The sequence below is a fragment of the Dryobates pubescens genome, chromosome 3 (genome assembly GCF_014839835.1).
Source record: "Dryobates pubescens isolate bDryPub1 chromosome 3, bDryPub1.pri, whole genome shotgun sequence".
NCBI classification, from domain to species: Eukaryota; Metazoa; Chordata; class Aves; order Piciformes; family Picidae; genus Dryobates; species Dryobates pubescens.
This window is the reverse complement of record NC_071614.1, coordinates 14,113,575-14,130,350: the sequence shown is the minus strand read 5'-3', so window position 1 is coordinate 14,130,350 and position 16,776 is coordinate 14,113,575. Positions and strand designations below refer to the sequence as shown.

Here is a 16,776-nt window from a genome sequence, read left to right as displayed (position 1 = left end):
GCTCTTATCTTCCCTTTCCCTCAAGGAAACATTTCAGTTTCTGCAGCCAATAGACTGAGGCAGGCTGACTTCTGTCACTGTGTCCACAGGGAGGTGACTCGGTGGCCTCTGAGCATCCACAGTGCCAGCTCTGTCTGAAGCAGCCCGAGGAGTTCATCCTTCGTGCTGCCAGCTGCCCTTCCATCTCTAAGCCAGTGGGAGAAGAGTTTGCTTTGTCTTTTCTCTCCTGTGAAAGTGGCTGCAACAAGAGTCACTTTCAACTTGCCTGCTTGGCAGAGGGATAGGAAAGGCCAGCTGAAAATGAAAAACAAGTCCATGCCCAAAGGAGCAGTGTAGGCAGTGTAAGGGGATGTGGCATTTGGGAGGGGGGATCACATTCCTGTGCCCTCTTCTACCCCTGAACTCCTGTGCTGCTCCCAGCTGCTGAACTTTACTTTGGACAGCTCAGTCACAGAGCCAGCACCTGTGGCTTGGCAGGTCCTGCCCTAAGGTTGCACCCAGGGCTCTTTCCTACTCTTGTGTTGGGGTTTTTCTCTGGATTAGGCCTTGAAATATCAAAAAAAGAAGAAATGTCTTGTTCATTGAGCAGAAATGTTAGCTGTTCACTTCTGTCACCTCAAACACCCATTACAGTAGCAGCTATAAAAATGCTTCCCTCTGCTGCTCGCTCCCTGGCTGTCCCTAGCCAGCCTGCTCCTGCCTGTGAGAGGTTGTGGGCAGCAGTGGGCGGCCTCTGTGCTGCCATCCCAGGGCACTGCTGTGGCGTTTCTTTGTAGCTCGCTTTCATGTCTTTCTCCTGGGTGGTGTGGTGCTACCCATCTGCACTGCTTCCCTCCTGAGACATGCCAGGTTAATCTGAGCACTGCCAGAAACACCTCTGCTCTTCTGCCTGGTGGGGCAGGAGGAGAGGACCAGCAGGCTGGCAGTGGGAGGAGGAGACTTCACCACAAAAGGAGGAGACAGGGTAGTTCCACCCTTAGGAAACAGCCATAACCTTCTGCTCCTTCACACAAACTACACTGCTGAGGCGAGGGAGCTGTCCTAGAAGTCTGCTGTATGGAAGAAGAGCCTTGACTAAAAGGGGAACAGGGTCATGAAGCCTTATCATTGGCATTGGTGAGAGCTGTGCAATTCAGTGCACAACTGAATGTTCTGCTCCGAGAAGCCTTCTTTGTCTCTACTCCTTCTGAGCCCAAACTTCCTCCCATACCCCTCCCTCATCTTTCCTAGCATCGTGGGGCAGCACAGGAAGGAGCTAGCTTGACCTGGTTTCCATACATCCCTGCACCAGCAAGTTTGCCTGCAAGGGCTTTTGTGTTCCCCCCTCAGAACACCCAGCTCAGTGCCTTCCCATTGCTGCAGTCCCTGATATGTTTTCAGACAGCCTCTGAGCCACCTCTGCAGGGACTGGGAGCCAGCAGCCTCCAGCAGCACTGGCTGCCTCACCTGGCACCAGGCCCTCCCTTCAGGAAGGTGACCTGCATGTCCTTTACAGCTCCAATGCCCTGGCCAGCTGGGTTGGCATTCCCAGGGAAGCACCTGAGGTTGCTCTTGGGGCCAGCAGGCAGCTGAGCTGCTCCAGCTCCAGCCTGGCTAGCAGACATGTTATGGCTGCTGTCCTGATGGTGTTCACTCACCTTTTAAAGAAGGCAACACAGGGCAAGTCCAAGGCAAACCCATGTTTTGTGGTGCAAATGCTTGAGAAAAGGCCATTTTGAAAGGAGTGCTGTCCTGGCTGCTGGCTGCTGCTGCAGCAAGCCCAGCTCTGTCTGTGTATAGCCTGCTGGAGTGGGCAGCAATAGAAGCTGATAGAGTGTGGGGTTTGCTTCGTGGTGTAAGGGCAGTTGTGTTAATATGGTGTGACCAGAGAAGTCCCTGTGTGCCTCACTGACAGGAGACATGGGAGGAGGACCATGACTCAAGTGCCTTTGACTCCATCATTTGGAAGTGTTAGGCCTTTTTTGGAACAAAGTGTGCTCTGATGGGGAGATGGCTAAAGTGTGACAGCTTATAAAACATAAAGGCAGTGCTGGCAGCTGGGAACAAGTCTTGGTCAGCACTTGGCAGGCAAAGCCTTGACCAAGCTGCTTTCCTAGAGTTCAGCTGAAGAGTTTATTATTAGCTGCCTTGTTGCTAGAGCCTGTAGCTCAGTTCGAGGAAGGAAGAGGTCTGCAAAGGGAGGGAGGGAGAGAGTGAGGCCTTCTCCAACAGTTCTTATTCCCACAGGATTATAGAATCATTTAGGCTGGAAAAGACCTTTAAGATCATTGAGTCCAACTCTTAAGCTAGCACTGCCAACTCCACCAGTAAACCATGTCACTGAGCACCACATCTACACATCTTTTAGATCCCTCCAGGGATGGTGACTCAATCCCTTTCCTGGGCAGCATGTTCCAGGGCTTCACAACCCTTTTGGTGAATAAATTTTTCCTAATATTCAACACAGACCTCCCTTGGAGCAACTTGAGTCTGTTTCTTCTGCCCTATCACCTGTCCTTGGGAGGAGACTGACTCCCACCTAGCTACAGCCTCCTTTCAGGGAGTTGCAGAGAGCCAGAAGGTGTCCCCTCAGCCTCCTTTTCTCCAGACTAAACACCCCCAGTTGTGTTTCTAGTGAGGGGCCCAAAACTGAGCTGAGTACTGTGGGGGTGGCCTTACTAGTGCTGAGCACAGGGCACAATCACTTCCCTGCTCCTGCTGGCCACACTGTGCTGATACAAAAGATGAAGCTTCTGAAAAGAGGACTGGATACAAACTGTCCTGCACCACTTCCCCTTTTCCTGCCCCTCCTGCTCAGATAAACTAATTTCAGAGAATTTGTGATGCTCCTTTATTTTTAGGTCAGCAGACCAGTGACTGCCCAGAGGAAGCACAGAAACACAGGAAGCACAGAGCACCAAGGTGCTGACTAACAGTGCACAGAGGTGCAGCCAGCTCCAAGATGCTAGGAAAATACACACCAGCACTCTCTCTCCCTTGAGCCTGGGACAGACTGCTGCAGGGGCTGAAGGAGGCTGAGGAAAGCTCCTTCCAGCTGACTGGTGCTGTTTACTTCTTCTCAATGGATGCTGCAGATGTGCAGGGATGCTGCCAGGAGTGTGATGCTCAGCTGCAATGCCTCCAGCTTGCTGCAGTGGGGAAGCACTGAGGAGGGCAGTGTGCTGCTTATCATCATCACTTCATCACAGCATCACAGAGTGGGGGGGATTGGAAGGGACCTCTGGAGATCACCCAGTCCAAACCCCCTGCAGAGCAGCATCATCCAGGGCATGTCACACAGGAATGCATCCAGATGGGGCTTGAAAGCCTCCAGAGAAGGAGACTGCATCAGTCAGTGCTCAGGCTGCTTTGAAGTTGTCTGCTGCAGATACCAAGCTGTGCCTCTCTGCTGCCTTCCCCAGCACACTGCTGCTGTGTTCCCATCAGGCAGCATCCTTGGCTCCCTTACACACCCCACTTTGGGGAGGAATGGATGAGGAAAGGCCAAAACACCTTGGCAGTACTGCACAGTGTGGGTAAGTCTGCAGCTGTGGAAATCTTCAGGCCTCCCAGAAAGGAGCTGAGAGCCCTGCTGGTGAGGAGGAAGCTCCTGAGGAACCAGAAAATAGGGCCAGTACCCTGCAGATGAGCAGAAGGCTAAACAGGAGTGAGATAATTGCACCTTGCCCATGGCAAACACAGCCAGAACTGGAGGCTGCCATTCTGCCCTCCATGGAAGTACCCATCTTGGGCACTGCCATGCTCTAGGTCATGAGTCAGGGGCCTCCCTGCTTCACTTTGCTGCTGAGCCAGGGGCAGGGGACAGTCCCTCATGTCCCTGGGTATCTTCAGTGCATACCAAGGCACTGGTCCTGCAGTCTTCCCCACACCCTGTAGGTCAACAACTGCCAGGAAAGGAGGGGTAAAAATTACCTGGGGGCCTCCTCAAGTGAAGTAGGTCCTCTTAAAGGTATCTTCTATAGGGTTACATCCACAGGCTGGATGTGGCTCTGGGCAACCTGACCTAGTGTGAGGAGTCCCTGCCCACGGCAGGGAGGTTGAGACTGGATGATCCTTGAGGTCCCTGCTAGGCCTGACCATTCTGTGGTCCTGCATGCAGGAGATCATCAGTCAGGATGTCTCTCTTGTGCAGTTACAGCAATCTAGCTCCTGAGCATCGCTGCAGGTGTGAGAGCTAAATCTAGGCATTTCTGGGCCAGAAGTGGATGAATTATCCTGCCACCCAACAGTCAAATCTGCTCTGCTATAAAGAGGTGAGGGGGAAATGGAAAATAGGATTTTCCCCTCTGCTGAGTGGCTTGGGAGCAGCTGAAGTAGCCCCTTTCAGTAACTGTTTTCGTGTAGTTGTTGTTTATTATTTGATACAATGAGAAGCTGTTTGATATTTCTCCACCTTTGATCAGATACAACTGGGGAATTTTAGGAGTGCAGCAATAGATAAAAGCCTTATGAATGGTTTACAGATAAGAAAAACTTCGAGATAGAAAATATTTTCAGCAAACATGACCATGGTAACCACAGCTCCTGGCCTGGAATCGTGCCAGGGGAGGCTTAGGTTGGAGATTGGGAAAAATGTCTTTGCTGCAAGAGTGGTCAGGGACTGGCAGAGGCTGCCCAGGGAGGTGGTGGAGTCTCCATGCCTGGAGGTGTTCCAGAAAGGTGTGGCCATGGCACTTGGGGACAGGGTTTAGTGGCCATGGAGGAGTTGGGCTGATGGCTGGAGTCGATGATCTTGGAGAGCTTTCCCAACTGAAACAGTTCTGGGATTCTGGGATTCATGGCCTGTTCACCAATGGCATTTATCCACTAACACTGCACAGATGGAATCACTTCAGACCTTGTCTCTGCATACATCCAGGCCATTGTTCATATCCACAATAACATGCACCAAGAAATGCCTGGCAGCAGCATGGTGATGTGCTGTATCTACACTAACCTTAACCCTCCTACAAAACAAACACACACAAAAGTGTTTTAAGCTGTAGGAGTTTGTCAGCTCTTCCCAGGGAGGGATTCCAGGTGCCACAGGGCTCATCCCTCCCTGGGCATTCTCTCACAGGTGTGCCTGCAGCGTGCAGGCTTCATGCGAAGCCACAGGGTCGCTGTGGAAGGCAGAGGGAAGCCAAGCACCTTGGCTGCAGCTCACTGCCAGGCTGTGCTTGTCAGCTGAGGTGTGCTTACATCTGCACTGAGTGGTGCTGCTCCTGTGGCTGCTCACCTTAGTCCAAGAAATTTCATTTGGAGAGGCCCTTTAAATTGCCATGGCCAGCAAGGTGGAAGGTGGTGAGGATGAGCCTGAGGTGAGCCTGAGTGCCAGGGAGACTTCAGTGCCCCCAGTGGCTCCTGGCTTTGTGTTGAGGCTCCAGTCCAGGGGCTCCACACAGAGGGTCCTCTGTCTGAGTGCTCTGTGGCTTTTGTTTTCAGTAGGCACTGAGTGCTGGGGAAGTTGGCAAGGAATTGCAGTGCCAGTTTCAGTGTGTATGTGAATGTTAAGCTGCTCATGAGCTGTCAGGTATCTGCATGCCAGCAGTGTGCCCTCTTTGGTCAGTCTGTCTCTTGTGATGTGAAGGCATAGGTGAGAAATTGCTGATCTATCCAAACCACAAACTGAACACCACCAGTTTCCTAAAGATGGAGAATAGTTGATCCATCCTGAGAAACTAATCTGGGTCAGGCAGCAGTAATAAGATGCCAGAAGTTATCAGCTCTGCGTGTCCTGTGCTCCCTCACTCAGGAGCTGTATCAGCCCTGCAGGTCTGTGGGTTTGGAGCTGCCCCTCTCACCTGCTGTGCCTGGCTGAAGGCACTTCTCCCTCTAAGCCAAACCCATAAAGAGGCCTCTTAGCAGCACTGTGGGGACTAAAGTCATTCCAGCTGTGTGCTCTCAGGCAGGCAATCTATTTTATCTCTGCTACAGAGCTTTCTCCTGCAGTAATTAAAATTCTTGAGGTGTTTCTTCATATGCTGCATTTGCATGCTTGAAGCAGCACCTGTTTGGGGCTCTGCTCCCTGCAGGGGTGCACTGAAAAGTCGTGGTCACATCAGGTGTGAGTTTTGCTCTCTGTTTTTTATTAGAGCTATAAAGTAGGTGGGTGGGCTGAGCACAGGAAACACAGGAGACTTTGGGAGAAATGAGCATTGCAGATGTGAAGCCATCACAAGGAGGGAGGAAAGCATAGCTGGAAATCCCTGGCAGTGGAGTCTCTCAGTGCTGCTGTGGCACACACTAGGGTGAGTCCTGAGCTCCTCTTGCCTCCTATTCCAAATGCCAGTCTGCATCTGTAGCCATCTGCTGCTTTACTGCACACTGTTAACCACAGGCTTGCAAGTGCTCAGATGTGTCCAGTTGTTCCTTGGCTTTTCTGTACCTACTTCAGAGTCACAGACACACTGGTGTCTTGTGAAAGAGAGAATGTGTTGTTAGACATGAAGGGGCCTGCAAGAGGGCTGGGGAGGGACTTGTGACAAGGGCTTGTAGTGCCAGGATGAGGGACAATGGCTTTGAGCTGGGAGAGGGCAGATTGAGACTGGAGATGAGGAAGACATTACAGTGAGGGTGGGGAGACACTCGAACAGGTTGCCCAGGGAGGTTGTGGATGTCCCCTCGCTGGAGGTGTTCAAGACCAGGCTGGATGAGGCAACCTGGGCTGGTGGGAGATGTTGGAACTGGATGATCTTTAAGGTCTCTTCCAACCCAAACCATTCTAGGATTAACTTCTGGAAGAATAATCTTTGATGTCTCTTTCAGCTCAAACCATTCTGTGATTTCATCTAACAACCCCTGCAAATGAAGCACCTGCCTGTAGGGTGCTGCTTATGCTGGTATCCCTGGAGTCCTTTTATTTCTTGGGAATTGCCTCAGAATATCCTGGAGCTCTACCACCCATGGTAACTGATGTGGTGGAGGTGATTCTGCAGAGCACAGAGCCCTTTGCACATGGTGCTCAGCACCACCCCATGGAGCCAGGCCACTGTGACATGCAGTCTGCAAGAGGTGGTGCTGCTTCCACTCCTCTGCCAGCAATTTCTGAGCATGAATGCTCTCAGCAAAGAGCTCTGTGCTTTGAACTGCACAAGTTGGTGCCAGTTAGCTTGACAGACACACTGAAAGCCCCATGCACAGCCTCATACAAGAAGCCTCCAGCTGTCAGGTTAGGAAGTCTCTCTGCCATTAGCTACCTTGCTCAGAAGCCCTGCAGTTCTTGCTGCTTGCTGCAGTTAAAGGAGCAGTTGTGTCCCCTTCCTGCACAATTCAGCAGCATCCCAGGAAAGAGGAAAGGTCCAACTGAATTGTCAGTGTGATGCATCAAGCTTGTCTTCCTTTCTGTGGCTGGTGCCTGCTTCCCCATGAGCTGGGGGAGCCTCTGTGAAGAGAATGCAGAACCAAACCACCTTGGCCCAGAGCTGAGCCTAGACCCAGACCCAGACCCAGACCAGCAGCCTCTGCTGTCCCCAGCTGTCACACTCAGCAGTCACAGAATCACAGAACACCTCTGGTTGAAGAGACCTCCAGTCCATCCCAAGGCCCAGCACTGCAAGCTCAACACCAAACCATGTCCCTAAGCACCAGGGCCACAGCTGCTGGAACACCCCCAGGGATGGGGACTCCAGCACTGCCCTGGGCAGCCTCTTCCAATGGCTGAGATCCCTTCCAGGGCAGAAACATTTCCTGAGCTCCAGCCTGAGCCTCCCCTGGGGCAGCTTGGAACCACTGCCTCTGCTCCTGTCCCTTGCCACCAAGGAACAGAGGCTGCCCCTCCTCACTCCAACCTCCCTTCAGGGAGCTGCAGAGAGCAATGAGGTCTCCGTCAGCCTCCTCTTGTCCAGCCTGAACACCCCCAGCTCCCTCAGCCCTCCTCTAGCCCAGGGGCTCCAGGCCCTTCTCCAGCCTTGCTGCCCTGCTCTGGACAGGCTCCAGCCCCTCAATGTCCTTCCTGCAGGGAGGGCCCAGAGCTGAGCACAGCACTCGAGGTGTGGCCTCCCCAGTGCTGAGCACAGAGGGATGGTCACCTCCTGTCCCTGCTGCCCACCCTGCTTCTGACACAAGCCAGGCTGCCATTGGCTCTCTTGACCCCCTGGGCACTGCTGGCTCATACTGACAGAAGCAGTGCTGAGCCCAGGCAGTGTCCTGGGACTGGTGACACCACCACTGTAGTCCATCTCCTCCTTCTGCTGGGCAAATTTCTTTACCATTTTCAGAGGAAATTTCACCTCTGAAGCTTGGCTTCCATATGATACCTGAAGACAGGTCTTAGACTGGGAGTCAGTGCATCTACTTTGAGGAAGCCTGGACATGTACCTCATTAAAAACATTTGTCCTTAAAATGGCAGTGTCAAGGAGAGGCTAATGCTGCCATGAAGAGGCTCCCATGGTGAGCAAAACCATCACATTCTTGGTTGTGTTTGAGATACAACAGAGAGATCTTCAACTCCAGATCTCTGTATTACAACAGGATCACAGCTCACAGGATGTTAGGGGCTGGAAGGGACCTCCAGAGATCATTGAGTCCAGCCCCCTGCCAGAGCAGGCGCATAGAATCCAGCACAGGTCACACAGAACACATCCAGATGGGGCTGGAAAGGCTCCAGAGCAGGAGACTCCACAACCTCTCTGGGGAGCCTGCTCCAGGCCTCTGGGACCCTCACAGTGAAGAAATTCCTCCTCACGTTGAGGTGGAACCTCCTGTGCTGGAGCTTACATCCATTGCCCCTTCTCCTGTCTCAGGGCACAAGTGAGCAGAGGCTGTCCCTGTCCCTTCCTTCCTGACCCCAGCCCTCAGATATTTATAGACATTGATCAGATCCCTCTCAGCCTTCTTTTCTCCAGACTAAGCCCCAGGTCTCAGCCTCTCCTCATAGGGCAGTGCTGTTATGTCCTAATAAAGGGCTAACGAAGCCTGTGAGAGAAAACAGTATTCTCTTTCAGGCTGGTTTTGGCTGTTGCAGACACTAACAAGGGACACTGTTACTTTGCTAACAGTTCAGGCTCTCCTGTGCTGCAGTATGAGAGATGAGCCAAAGGAAAGCTAGAATAAAGTTGTACCTAGGCTCTGTTAGCTCCTGCATGTGGGTAAAACCTAAGTGAAGCAGCCAGGAAGGAGGAAATTTCCATTTGTCCTGTTTCAGCCTGGGTTAAGTGAGTGGGCTGAGATTCTGGAAGGCAGAGAGGGGTCAGGAGGGAAGCATGAGTGGGAGGGAGTCTTGCTTGGAGCCAGCATGGATGAGTGTTGTGCAATGGAGAGGTTTGTGTCCTGCAGATTAGCCTCTTCGGCTCAGTCAGAAATGCGTCTGAGCAATCCACCCAGCAGAGGCAGAGATGGGTGCCTTAAGTAAACAAAGCATGAATGTGTGCTTTGTGGCTCATCTTGTGAGGCAGCTGGAAGGCTTGCAGGAGGTAAGGTGCAGGGCACAGAGATCCCCTTCCCTTCAGCCCAGCTGAGGCCTGTCAGGAGGTCTGGTTCCAGGGCTTTGTAACATCTCCTCTGACAGCCCTTTTGTGATGCTGGGAAGATGCAGGATGGGTCTGGTTTCCTTTAAGGATTCTGGGCACTAGGATCTGCTCTCGGGGCTGCACTGCATGTCTGCCAAAATCTGAGCCTGGAGAACTTTGGGAAGCTGGTGTCTGCTGGGCACCAAGGCTCAGGAACACGCAGGACTCTGCCAAGTTGTGCATGTTGGGTTAGCCCAGGAATGGCCAGGGATGCTTTCACTTGCCAGGCTTACTGAGGCCAATATGGCCTGTGTCTGCTAGTGCTCAATGGCAGAGCAAATCCTTGCTTTTTGTGTTTTGCTGTGAGGTTAAGTTATGTTTTCAGACCACCTGTGTGCACACAGGGGACAGCCAGAAACCAAGGGATCCCTTATGTACCTTTACTGATTGCTGCTGATTATTGCTGGGACATATTTCTTCCTCCCTAGAAGGTAATTGCTTCAAGAGGAAAATCTAACTGACTATTTCATTTGAAGTCTGACCTGTAAACCTCAGTGTCATGGCTTGAGACTGGGTGTCTTTAAGAAGCCATAGAGAAGTCTTCCAGAAGGACTAGAGAGGGCCAGGGGCGGACCAGAAAGTGTACCTTTTGTTATTTCATTCCCAGAATCCTGCACCTGGCCTTCAGAAGGAGACAGCATCAGCTGCCTCTTCCCTTTGTCTCTGCCTCTCTGCTCCTGGGAGGATGCATGGAGCCTTATCTGGGGTTTGGTGCGAGAGCTGGCTCACCCTGAAGCTGGTGAGCTGGAGCAGTAACTGCATGGTGTGAGCATGGGGACGTGCAGAGAGGGTTACTGGGGGGGGCAGGCCTGGGGTTTTTGGCTGCTTTGGAGGGAGTTTTGTGGAAGTTTTGGCCTAAAGAGGATTTGGAGACCCGTGGCCTATGGCTTGCTTTGTGTTTTCTATGCCTTGCACTGCAGCATGAAATTTATGAATAGAATGTCCACTTAAACTTCCCAATGCTATCCAAAATTCATTCCAGTCCTGTGGAGTGTTTTCTTTAGCTCCTTTGAGAAGAGTTAGAGAGCCCTGTCCTGCTCCCTAAACCCAGACACTCAGCTTTGGTGAGGGAAGAATCATGCCCTTGATTAAGACTTTGAAGTCTGAAGCCAGAGTAATCCAAACACCTGCTGTCAAGGTTTCAGCACAGCATCTGTCCACAGCTATATTCCCCTGTCCACAGCAGTGATTGCATGTCCCTGCTTGTGTGCACAGCTGTTTATACATAGAATAAACCAGGTTGGAAGAGACCTTCAAGATCATCATGTCCAACCCATCAACCAATCCAGCACCACCTAATCAACTAACCCGTGGCACCAAGCACCCCGTCAAGTCTCCTCCTGAACACCTTCAATGATGGTGACTCCACCACCTCCCCAGGCAGCCCATTCCAATGGGCAATCACTCTCTGTGTATAGAACTTTTTCCTAACATCCAACCTAAACCTCCCCTGGTGCAGCCTGAGACTGTGTCCTCTTGTTCTGGTGCTGGGTGCCTGGGAGAAGAGACCAACATCAGTCTGTCTACAACCTCCCTTCAGGTAGTTGCAGAGAGCAATAAGGTCACCCCTGAGTCTCCTCTTCTCCAGGCTAAGCAACCCCAGCTCCCTCAGCCTCTCCTCACAGGGCTGTGTTCCAAGACCCTCACCAACTTTGTTGCCCTTCTCTGGACATACTCCAGCAAGCCAACATCCTTCCTAAACTGAGGGGCCCAGAACTGGACACAGGACTCAAGGTGTGGCCTAACCAGTGCAGTGTACAGGGGCAGAATGACCTCCCTGCTCCTGCTGGCCACACTGTTCCTGATGCAGGCCAGGATGCCATTGGCCCTCTTGGCTGCCTGGGCACACTGCCACTGTTCAAACCTGGGCACACTGTTCAAACCTGTCTGCTCTGCTTCATGGGGATTCATCCCAAGTGCTCTGGGTCAGTGTGCTGCACTGCCTGACAGCATGACTTCAGATATACAGAATCCAGACCCACGGGCCAGGCTCTGTGTAGGTTCCAGCTGGACATTTGTGCTCCAGACCTGTTCCTGGAGGTGTTGTTCTCCAGGTTCAAAAAGCCAAAAATCTGAGAGGTAATTCTTGTCCTCCCCCTATCCCAAGTACCCAGCACAAGCCCTCTGCTGCCTCAAACAGGGCAGCTCATCATTGCTCCGTAGCTTACTTGTCTCCTTAAGAAGGTAGGTCTCTGCTGGATTGCTGATGCCACAGGGTTGCCCTCTTGTTAAAACCTGTACAAATGACCTTCTGCATATTCCAGCACTAGGCAAAATTTCTTTACCAAGTGCCTTGCAGAAAGCAGCAGAAGCAAGGACTGGAGGACATGCAGTGTGGCTCAGTTCTAAGGGGAAGCAAATAAACCAACATCTTCTGCTTCTGCTCAAAAAGTCATAGTATCATAGTATCAGTCAGGATTGGAAGGGACCACAAGGATCATCTAGTTTCAACTCCCCTCCCATGGGCAGGGACACCCCACACTAGATCAGCCTGGCCAGAGCCTCATCCAGCCTGGGCTTAAACACCTCCAGGGACGGGGCCCCAACCACCTCCCTGATCAACCCATTCCAGGGCTTTACCACTCTCCTGGGGAAGAACTTCCTCCTCACCTCCAGCCTGAATCTCCCCACCTCCAGCTTCATTCCATTCCCCCTAGTCCTATCACTCCCTGAGATCCTGAGCAGTCCCTCCCCAGCCTTCTTGTAGGCTCCCTTCAGATACTGGAAGGCCACAATGAGGTCACCTGGGAGCCTTCTCTTCTCCAGACTGAACAGCCCCAAGTCCTTCAATCTGTCCTCATAGGAGAGGTGCTCCAGCCCTCTGCTCATCCTCTTGGCCCTTCTCTGGACACCTTCCAGCACCTCCAGATCCCTCTTGGAATAGGGGCTCCAGAACTGGAGGCAGTACTCCAGGTGGGGTCTCAGCAGAGCTGAGCAGAGGGGGAGAATCCCCTCCCTTGCCCTGCTGGCCACACTTCTCTTGCTGCAGCCCAGGCTCTGCTTGGCTTTCCGGGCTGCAAGTGCACACTGAGAGCTCCTCTTGAGCTTCTCCTCCCCCAGCACCCCCAAGGCTCTCTCCTCAGGGCTGCTTTCCAGCCAGTCCCTGCCCAGCCTGCATTTGTGCCTGGGGTTGCCTCCATCCAGCTGCAGGACCCTGCCCTTGGTCTTGTTGAACCTCCTGAGGTTGGCTTGTGCCCACCTCTCCAGCCTGTCCAGGTCCCTCTGGATGGATCCCTTCCCTCCAGCTGTCTGCTGCACCACACAGCTTGGTGTCATCAGCAAACCTGCTGAGGGTGCACTCAATGCCACTGTCCCTGGCACCCACAAAGATGTTGAACAAGCCTGGTCCCAGGACTGATCCCTGAAGGACTCTGCTTGTCCCTGGCCTCCACTGGGCCATGGACCCATTGACAGCCACTCTTTGGGTGCAGCCATCAAGCCAGTTCTGTATGCATCTAGTGGTCACCCATCAAACCCATGTGTCACCAGCCTGGAGACCAGGATGTGGTGTGGGACAGTGCCGAAGGCTTTGCTCAGGCCCAGGCAAATGACATCAGTTGCTCACCCCTCATCTCTTGATGTTGTCACCTGGTCAGAGAAGGCCACCAGGTTTGTCAGGCAGGATTTGCCCTTGGTGAAGCCATGCTGACTGTTCCAAATCACCTCTTCGCTATTCTTCTGAGTCAGTAGTGCCTCCAGGAGGATCTGCTCCATGATCTTTCTGGGCACAGAGGTGAGACTGCCTGGCCTGTAGTTCCCTGGTTCCTCCTTCTTACCCTGTTTGAAAATGGGGGTAATGTTTCCCCTTTTCCAGTCTGTGGGGACTTACCCAGACTGCCATGACTTTTGGAATAGAATAGAGAGGGGTCTAGCAACCTCATCTGCCAGTTCCCTCAGTACCCATGGGTGTATCCCGTCAGGTCCCATGGACTTGAACACCTTCAGGTTCTTCAGGTGATCACGAACCTGATCTTCACTTACCATGGGCAGTTCTTCCTCCTGGTCTTTGGCATTGTCTTCCATAACATCAGGAGTGTGGCTGGAGGCCCTTGCAGTGAAGACTGAGGTAAAGAAGTTATTGAGTACCTCAGCCTTTTCCTCATCACTTGTGACCATGTCACCAGTTTCCTTTCTGAGGGGGCCCACACCTTCCCTAGGCTTCTTCTTGCCATTCATATACCTGTAGAAGTTCTTAGTGTTCCCTTTAACCTCCCTGGCTAGATTCAATTCAAACTGTGCTTTGGCTTTCCTAACCAGGTCTCTTGCTGCTTGGGCAGCTTCCTTATATCCCCTCCCCCCTGTTCCAGCTGTCCTTCCCTCCACTGCCTGTAGTTTCCTTTTAAGTGACAGTGTGTCCAGCAGCTCCTTGCCCATCCAGGCAGGCCTCCTAGCATTCTTTCCTGCTTTTCTCTTTGTTGGTATACATAGCTCCTGGACACAGAGGAGGTGGTCCTTGAATACTGACCAGCTGTCCTGGGTCCCTCTTCCTTCCAGGGCTTGGTCCCATGACACTTTGGCTATCAGATCCCTGAAGCGATCAGAGTCTGCACGCCTAAAGTCTGGGGTTGTGAGCTTAGAATACTTCCTCCTGATTGCCCTGAGGAGATTAAATGCAACTGCTTCATGGTCACTGCAGCCAAGGCTGTCTCTGAGCCCCACATTGGTTACCAGCCCTTCCCTGTTGGTGAGAACAAGGTCCAGCATAGCACCTTTTCTTGTTGGTTCCTCTACCATTTGGAGGAGGAAGGTGTCTGCTATGCAGTCCAGGAACATCCTGGATTGCTGGTGCCTTGCTCCAACAGATGTCAGGGTGGTTGAAATCACCCATGAGGACCAGGGCTTGTGACCTGGAAGCTGCTTCTATTTGCCTGTGGAGGGCCTCATCTGCTTGGTTCTGCTGGTCAGGTGGCCTATAGGAAACCCTTCCCCTGTCTTGCCTTTAATTTTAACCCATACACTCTCAACCAGCTCATCATCCCTCCCCAGGTGGAGCTCCACTGATTCCAGCTGGTTATTGACATAGAGGGCAACACCTCCTCCTCTGCTTCCCTGCCTGTCCTTCCTAAAGAGCTTGTACCCATTTATCCCTACATTCCAGCCATTGGAATCATCCCACCAAGTGTCAGTAACAGCCACTATGTCATGGCATCCCAGCAGCACAGTGCCCTTAATTCATCCTGTTTCTTGCCCCAGCTATGTGCATTTGCATAGAAGCACTTCAGCTGGGCTGGCCCTGTCCTCCTCTTGTGCCAATTCCCTTGGTTTCCACAGAATGTCCTGGTGCATCATCTGTGGCTTGCAGGGCAGCAAGTTGAGAGCCCTCACCAGCTCTCCATCCCTCTGCCTCTGGTGAGCTGTTCCTCTGTTTGTCACAGGCCAGCAGGAGACTGTTAACTCCTTCCCCCTTCAAATCTCGTTTAAAGCCCTATCAATGAGCCCTGCCAATTCCTGCCCCAGGATCCTTTTCTCCCTCTGGGACAAGTGTGTCCCATAAGTTGTTTTCAGCTCTGGTGCCTTGTAAACCAAGCCATGATTGTAGAACCCAAAGCCCTGTTGATGGCACCAGCCCCGGAGCCATGAATTGACCTCTTGGCTGTTCCTCAATGTTCTCATCTACTGCTGACATTAGAGGGATAGCAGAGAACACAACTTGAGCTCCTGATCCCTTTAGCAGTTGCCCTAAGGTTCTGAAGTCTCTTTTAATTGATTTTGAGCCTCTCACTGTTGCATTGTCACTACCCACCTGAAAGACCAGCAGTGGGTAGTAGTCTGAAGGACTCACAAGGTTGGGAATTTTCCCTACAATGTCCTTTACTTGGGCACCAGGGAGGCAGCAGGCCTCTCTAGGAAATGGGCTTGGTCTGCATATTGGGCCCTCTGCTCCCCTCAGTAGGGAGTCTCCTACAACGATGACCCTACGAGGTTTCTTTTCTGGATTAGTGATTCAAAGATACTGAACATTTTACAGCTGGTGCATTTGAAACAGCTGGTGAAGGTTAGCCAGGTTAGGAGAAAACTCTGAGCTGTCAAAGTAGTGAGTCTGGTGTTTTGGAGGGTCTAAATCTGCTGAAATACTGCAGGAAGAGAAGGAGGAGTAGGCGGAATGTGAGGGGCTGGAAGGGACCTCCAGAGATCATCCAGTCCAACCCCCTGCCAGAGCAGGGGCACCCAGGGCAGCTCACACAGGAACACATCCAGGTGGGCTTTGAATATCTCCAGAGAGGGAGACTGCACAACCCCCCTGGGCAGCCTGCTCCAGGGCTCTGTCACCTCACAGGGGAAAAAATCCTTCCTGCTGTTTCCATGGCACTTCCTCTGCCTCATCTTCCACCACTGCCCCTTGTGCTGGCATTGGGCATCCCCCAGCAGAGCCTGGCTCCAGCCTCTGGGCATCACCCTGCACAGCTTTAGCAACAGCAAGGAGGTCACCCTCAGGCTCCTCCTCTCCAAGCTACAGAGCCCTCAGCTCCCTCAGGCTCTCCTCATGAGGAAGATCTTCCACTGCTTGCAGCATCTTTGTGGCTCTGTGCTGGACTCTCTCAAGTAGTTCCCTGAAGTCCTTCTTGACCTGAGGGGCCCAGAACTGGACACAAGATTCCAGATGTGGCCTCAGCAGGGCAGGGGGAGGAGAACCTCTCTCGGCCTGCTGACCACAGCCCTTCTGATCCACCCCAAAATGTCATTGGCCTTCTTGGTCACCAGAGCACATTGTCTCTTGGGTCAGCAGACAGAACTGACCTAAAGATAGTTTTTTAGAGACCCCTCTTTGCTCCATCCCTGCTGGTCCTGGATCAGACACATCCTTTCTGCAGGGTCCCAAACAGCTCATACACCACGTCTGTGAAGGTTCCTCTGTCTTGTGTGGTGTTCACAGCTCCACTTTCACTTAATTCACAGTATCACAGTATCACAGTAACTAAGGTTGGAAGAGACCCCAAGGATCATCAAGTCCAACCTGTTCCAACAGACCTCACAACTAGATCATGGCACCAAGTGCCACGTCCAATCTCCCCTTGAACACCTCCAGGGACGGCGACTCCACCACCTCCCTGGGCAGCCCATTCCAATGACGAATGACTCGCTCAGTGAAGAACTTTTTCCTCACCTCGAGTCTAAACCTCCCCTGGCACAACTTGAGACTGTGTCCCCTTGTTCTGGTGCTGGTTGCCTGGGAGAAGAGACCAACCCCCTCCTGTCTACAACCACCTTTCAGGTAGTTGTAGAGGGCAATGAGGTCACCTCTGATCCTTCTCTTCTCCAGGCTAAACAATCCCAGCTCCCTCAGCC

General features: G+C 52.4%; 1 protein-coding gene across 1 annotated transcript in view; it reads left to right on the top strand.

Annotated features, from left to right (window-relative positions):
* COLEC12 (collectin subfamily member 12) overlaps nucleotides 1-16,776 on the top strand; it is a 110,114-nt gene that overhangs the window by 17,118 nt on the left and 76,220 nt on the right. The window lies entirely within an intron of this gene.